This window comes from Apodemus sylvaticus, chromosome 2 (assembly GCF_947179515.1).
Source record: "Apodemus sylvaticus chromosome 2, mApoSyl1.1, whole genome shotgun sequence".
NCBI classification, from domain to species: Eukaryota; Metazoa; Chordata; class Mammalia; order Rodentia; family Muridae; genus Apodemus; species Apodemus sylvaticus.
This window is the reverse complement of record NC_067473.1, coordinates 153,952,580-153,960,100: the sequence shown is the minus strand read 5'-3', so window position 1 is coordinate 153,960,100 and position 7,521 is coordinate 153,952,580.

Here is a 7,521-nt window from a genome sequence, read left to right as displayed (position 1 = left end):
TGTTGTAATATCTCTCTTTTCATTTCTAATTTTGTTAATTTGGATACTTTCTCTGTGCCCTTTGGTCAGTCTGGCTAAGGGTTTATCTATCTTGTTGATTTTCTCAAAGAACCAGCTCCTGGACTCGTTGATTCTTTGTTTGGTTCTCTTTGTTTCCACTTGATTGATTTCAGCCCCGAGTTTGATGATTTCTTGTCTTCTGCTCCTCCTGAGTGAAATAGCTTCTTTTTGTTCCATAGCTTCTTTTTGTTCCAGGGCTTTCAGGTGTGTCATTAAGCTGCTAGTATATGCTCTCTCCATTTTCTTTTTGGAGGCACTGAGGGCTATGAGTTTTCTTCTTAGCACTGCTTTCATTGTGTCCCAAATATTTGGGTATGTTGTGCCTTCATTTTCATTAATTCTAAAAAGTCTCTGATTTCTTTCTTTATTTCTTCTTTGACCAAGGTGTCATTGAGTAGAGTATTGTTTAGCCTCCATGTGTATGTGGGCTTTCTGTTGTTTTTGTTGCTATTGAAAACCACTCTTACACCATAGTGATCTGATAGGAGGCATGGGATTAGTTCGATCTTCTTGTATTTGTTGAGGTCTGTCTTGTGACCAATTATATGGTCAATTTTGGAGAAGGTCCCATGAGGTGCTGAGAAAAAGGTATATTCTTTTGCTTTAGGGTGAAATGTTCTATAAATATCAGTCAAATCCAATCGGTCCAAAGCTTCAATTAGTTTTACTGTGTCCCTGTTTAGTTTCTGTTTTCCGATTGGTCCATTGAGGAGAGTTGAGTGTTGAAGTCCCCCACAATTATTGTGTTAGGTGCAATGTGTGCTTTGAGCTTTAGTAACGTTTCTTTTACGAATGAGGGTGCCCTTGTATTTGGAGCATAGATGTTCAGAATTGAAAGTTCTTCTTGGTGGCTTTTTCCTTTGACCAGCAAGAAGTGTCCTTCTGTGTCTCTTTTGATGACTTTAGGTTGAAAGTCAATTTTATCTGATATTAGAGTGGCTACTCCGGCTCGTTTCCCGAGACCATTGGCTTGTAAAATTGTCTTCCAGCCTTTTACTCTAAGGTAGGTTTTGTCTTTTACATTTAGGTGTGTTTCCTGTATGCAGCAAAATGTAGGGCCCTGTTTTCTTATCCAGTCTGTTAGTCTATGTCGTTTTATTGGGTAATTGAGTCCATTGTTGTTAAGAGATATTAAGGAATAGTGATTATTACTTCCTGTCACTTTTGATGTTATTCTTATATTTGAGTGATTATCTTCTTTTGGGTTTGATGAAGGGAGGTTACTATCTTACTTTTTCTGGGGTGTAGTTTCCCTCCTTGTATTGGAGTTTTCCTCCTATTATTCTTTGTAGAGCTGGGTTTGTGGAAAGATATTGTGTAAATTTGGTTTTGTCATGGAATGTCTTGGTTTCTCCATCTATTGTGATTGAGAGTTTTGCTGGGTATAGTAGTCTTGGCTGACATTTGTGTTCTCTTAGAGTCTGCATGAGATCTGCCTAGGATCTTCTAGCTTTCATGGTCTCTGGTGAGAATTCTGGTGTGATTCTGATAGGTCTTCCTTTATATGTTACTTGGCCTTTTTCTCTTACTGCCTTTAATATTCTTTCTTTGTTTAGTGCATTTAGGGTTTTAATTATTATGTGGTGAGAAGTATTTCTGCTCAGATCCAGTCTGTTTGGAGTTCTGTAGGCTTCTTGTATATTCATAGGTATCTCTCTCTTTAAGTTGGGAACGTTTTCTTCCATAATTTTGTTAAAGATATTTTCTGGCCCTTTCAGTTGTAAATCTTCACTCTCATCTATACCTATAATCCTTAGGTTTGGTCTTCTCATTGTATCCTGGATTTCCTGGATGTTCTGGGATACAAGCTTTTTGCATTTTGCATTTTCTTTGACTGTTGAGTCAATGGTTTCTATGGTATCTTTGGCATCTGAAATTCTTTCTTCCATCTCTTGTATTCTGTTGTTTATATTTGCATCTATGGCCCCTGATTTCTTCTCAAGGTTTTCTATCTCTAAAATTGTCTCCCTTTGTGATTTCTTAGTTGTTTCTACTTCTGTTTTTAGATCCAGGATGGTTTTGCTCAGTTCCATCATTTGTTTGTTTGTGTTTTCCTGTAATTCTTTAAGAGATTTTTGTGTTTCCTCTTTCATGACTTCTGCCTCTTGACTCAAGTTCTCCTGCATTTCTTTAAGTTTTTTTTACGTTTCTTCTTTATTGGCTTCTATCTCTTGAGCCTTATTCTCCTGCATTTCTTTAAGTGATTTTTCTCTTTCCATTATACGGGTTTCTATCTTATTCATGTTCCCCTGTATTTCTTTAAGAGATTCATTTATGTCCATTTTGTGTTCTTCTAGCAGCATCATGATCAGTTATTTTAAATCCAAATCTTGTTTCTCTGGTGAGTTGGCATAACCAGGACTTGCTGATGTTGGAGAGTTTGGTTCAGATGCTGCCATATTGCCTAGATTTCTGTTAGTAGCGTTCCTGCGTTTGCCCTTTGCCATCTTGTTCTCTGGAGTTAGTTGGTCTTGTCCCTGGCTGGTGGTTGGGCCTCCTGAAGTGCTCTGGGGCTATTACTGCAACACTATATGGCTGGGTTTCCCGTGTAGCTAATTGCTGATGTGCTGTCTTCCTCTTGGGTGCCCTTGCAGCTCTAGTGTGCTTTGCCCCAGATTGTGTTTGTGAACCAGATGGAGCCCGTTTGCACCTTCAGGGAGTGCTGATGGTGTATGCTGCCGGGACCTTTTCCGCCTGCTGATCACTCTGCTGGGCAGCCGATCTCCCAACCGGGTTGGTGCACACAAGGTTAGCCTGGCTGCTCAGGCCCTGGGTCCAGGTAAAAGCCTTGGAGGCCAAGGTTCGAGCAAAATTCCCCTCGGGCTATGACTGTTAATTGGGTCTGTCAGGTGGCCAGAATGTCGGGCGTGTGCTCTGGTGCTCCCTGAAAGTGCTGGGAGAGTCTGCTGGGCTAACAAATTCCTGGGCGGGTTGACACACAGATGGCCCACCACGTCGCCCAGTTCTTGGGGTCAGTCCAGGGCCTGTTGGGGCCTAGACCCCCGCTTTGTTAGCCTCAGGCTATGCCTGTTACCGGCTTTGCCTGCTAGAGCTCTCTGGCGTCCTGTAGGCAAAATGTCGGCGCGCGCGCTTGCGCGAGCAAAAAAACCTCCTGGCTGGGTTGGCACCCCGATGGCCCCTTGAACAGCCCAGGGCCTAGGTGCAGGCCAACACCCGTCGGGCTTAGACCTCCGTGATGTTGGCCTCGGGTTATGTTTGTGTACTTCAGTCTGTCCGATCTCTCTGGAGTCCGAAACCAAGATGGAGGTGAGTCTCTCCTGACTGGCGGAAGGCAGAGTTCTGAAGTGGCTTCTGTGCAATGAAAGGCACCGTAAATCCGCAGCTGCTTGCAGCCAGGCTGGCCAGCGAAGGTCAGTGTTCGTGGGCGCAGGGCCTAACTGGACCCTGTGTCGCCTTGGTTCCTCTGCTGATGGCCCTTCGGCTGGACCAGCCACTGCTGCACTGCCGCCACCGCCGCTTCCCCAAGAACTTTTTGATGTTATTATTTTATTTTACCATTTTACCTCCCCACAGTTATTTTCCTTTCTCCCATTCTCTCTTTTTTTTTAGCCATTTTTCTTTATTGATATATTTTTTATTTACATTTCAAATGATTTCCCCTTTTCTGGGTCCCCACTCCCTGCAAGTCCCATAAGCCCTCTTCCCTCCCCCTGTTCCTCCATCTACCCCTTCCCACTTCCCTGTTCTGGAATTCCCCTATACTGTTGCACTGAGTCTTTCCAGAACCAGGGGCCACTCCTCCATTCTTTTTGGACATCATTTAATATGTGGATTATGTCTTGGGTATTCAAAGTTTCTAGGCTAATATCCACTTATAAGTGAGTGCATACCATGATTGATCTTTTGAGACTGGGTTACCTCACTTAGTATGATGTTCTCCAGCTCCATCCATTTGCCTAAGAATTTCATGAATTTCATTGTTTTTAATGGCTGAATAGTACTCCATTGTGTAAATATACCACATTTTTTGTATCCATTCCTCCATTGAAGGATACCTGGGTTCTTTCCAGCTTCTGGCTACTCCAAATAGGGCTGCAATGAACATAGTGGAGCATGTGTCTTTATTGCATGCTGAAGAATCCTCTGGGTATATGCCCATGAGTCGTATAGCAGGGTCCTCAGGAAGTGTCATGCCCAGTTTTCTGCATGGTATCTTTTAGCCATTTAATTTCATTCATTCTTTGATCATCTTGTCCACCTCATGTTCCTCTCCCAACTTTATCTTTCTATTCTTCCTTCTTTGTTATGTACTGTGTCCAATTAGAGTTGTCTGTCTGCATGTGGTATAGGGGAGCCCACTGGAGTATGTTCCTAATTTCTTATTTTTGCATGGTTTTAATAAAATGTCAGTACTTACGTTTTTAACTTTTGCTGCCACCATGTTTAGAACTTTATTCAGCTATTGTGTATGTATTATTACACAGAACATTAAGGAGATGATTAGACATGTGTCTATTTATGTTTGTTATATATAAAAATATAACTTTTTTCATTTTTTTAAAATTTTTTTTTATTCGGTATATTTTTTATTTACATTTCAAATGATTTCCCCTTTCCTAGCCCCCCCCCCGACTCCCAAAAAGTCCCGTAAGCCCCCTTCTCTCCCCCTGTCCTCCCACCCACCCCTTCCCACTTCCCCGTTCTGGTTTTGCTGAATACTGCTTCATTGAGTCTTTCCAGAACAAGGGGCCACTCTTCCTTTCTTCTTGTACCTCATTTGATGTGTAGATTATGTTTTGGGTATTCCAGGTTTCTAGGTTAATATCCACTTATTAGTGAGTGCATACCATGATTCATCTTTTGAGTCTGGGTTACCTCACTTAGTATGATGTTCTCTAGCTCCATCCATTTGCCTAAGAATTTCATGAATTCATTGTTTCTAATGGCTGAATAGTACTCCATTGTGTAGATATACCACATTTTTTGCATCCATTCTTCTGTTGAGGGATACCTGGGTTCTTTCCAGCATCTGGCAATTATAAATAGGGCTGCTATGAACATAGTAGAGCATGTATCCTTATTACATGGTGGGGATTCCTCTGGGTATATGCCCAGGAGTGGTATAGCAGGATCTTCTGGAAGTGAGGTGCCCAGTTTTCGGAGGAACCACCAGACTGATTTCCAGAGTGGTTGTACCAATTTGCAACCCCACCAGCAGTGGAGGAGTGTTCCTCTTTCTCAGCACCCTCTCCAACATCTGCTATCTCCGGAATTTTTAATCTTAGCCATTCTGACTGGTGTAAGGTGAAATCTCAGGGTTGTTTTGATTTGCATTTCCCTAATGACCAATGAAGTTGAGCATTTTTTAAGATGCTTCTCCGCCATCCGATGTTCTTCAGGTGAGAATTCTTTGTTTAACTCTGTACCCCATTTTTTTAATAGGGTTGTTTGGTTTTCTGGAGTCTAACTTCTTGAGTTCTTTATATATATTGGATATTAGCCCTCTATCTGATGTAGGATTGGTGAAGATCTTTTCCCAATTTGTTGGTTGCCGATTTGTCCTCTTGATGGTATCCTTTGCCTTACAGAAACTTTGTAATTTCATGAGGTCCCATTGGTCAATTCTTGCTCTTAGAGCATACACTATTGGTGTTCTGTTCAGAAACTTTCTCCCTGTACCGATGTCCTCAAGGGTCTTCCCCAGTTTCTTTTCTATTAACTTCAGAGTGTCTGGCTTTATGTGGTGGTTCTTGATCCATTTGGATTTGAGCTTAGTACAAGGAGACAAGGATGGATCAATTCGCATTTTTCTGCATGCTGACCTCCAGTTGAACCAGCACCATTTGTTTAAAAGGCTATCTTTTTTCCATTGGATGTTTTCAGCCTCTTTGTCGAGGATCAAGTGGCCATAGGTATGTGGAACTTTTTTCATTTTGATATTTTGATGGTAGATATATGTTTACTATACTAGATTTTTAACTACTATTTTGAAGTATACACCTACCTCTAACAAAAGCAAATCCATTGTAACACTTGAGTCTTTACTGTATTTGGGGGGCCATGGCAGAAAGTTTCAGCTGCTTCTGAGCAGAACATAGGGAACACGCATTAAATAACAAACAATGGCACACAGAATATGAGACCCGCATCCAGCATATGTCATTTCTCATAATATTATTTATGCTTTAAAACACCACTAATCTGCACCTAATCTAATTTGAATAAACTCCCACTCCCAATTCCATTTGAAAATAAGATATGCACCATCTAGGGATCCATCCCATCTGCAGACACCAAATCCCCACACTATTGCTGACGCCAAGAGTACTTGCTAATAGGAGCCTGATATGGCTGTCCCCTGAGAAGTTCTACCAGCACCTGTCCAATACAGATGCCGATACTCATAGCCAACCATTGGACTGAGCTGGAGGAACCTAGTAGAAGAGCTGGAGGAAGGTCAGAAGGAGCTGAAGGGGATTGCAACCCCATCTGAAGAACAATATCAGCTAACAAGATCACCCAGCTCCCAGGCACTAAACCACCAACCAAACAGTACACATGGAGGATTCCAGATACATATGTAGCAGAGGATGGCCTTATCTGACATCAGTTGGAGGGAAGAAGGCTTGATGCCCCAGCAAAAGGGGATGAGAGAGGGGTGAGGTGGGACTGGGTGAGTGGGCAGAGGATCACCCTCATAGAGGCAAATGGGAGGAGGGAGATGGGGGGATGGGATGTAGAGTTTGTGGAGGGGTAACCTGGAAAGGCAATATCATTTGAAATGTAAATGTATAAAATGATTAATAATAATACAAAGATATACAATGACTCTGGAAACATATTTTCCATCCTGTTTCCTTACCTAAATGGAGTCTAAGTAAATTTGCATGATCTTCTGTTTAAATGTCATTTCTGTTCACCTCAAATGTGGGGTATAGGGCAAAATGCTAACTAAACACAGAGTAATTTGCATTAAGTGAAGAAATAATCACAAATAGAGGCTCTTGAGAACTATGCATTTACTTTTGTTTTTTATTGATTTATTTATTATTATATGTAAGTACACTGAAGTTGTCATCGGACACACCAGAAGAGGGTGTCAGATCTCATTAAGGTTGTGAGCCACCATGTGGTTGCTGGGATTTGAACTCAGTACCTCTGGAAGAGCAGTCAGTGCTCTTAATCGCTGAGCCATTTCTCCAGCCTGAATTATGCATTTATTTATCAAGATTGTTCAGTGTTTGTATTTCAGAGACAAACCCAAATCACCATTTTAAAGGTTCCCTGGTCTGGGGATTCCAGTGATGCCTTGTCCACAGATAGGAGGAGTTTCAAGCATTCTGTTTGTCTGTGTAGGGGAAGAGAAGAAAACCTCACATGTAGTGAGTGTAATATAACTGGGTACAGTGAGCAGGGTTCTCAGCAGGAAAGCAAACCGGTCATGGTGGAGAATGGGATCCTTCATATATTCTACCATAAGCAGCCATACCCTTTGGTTAG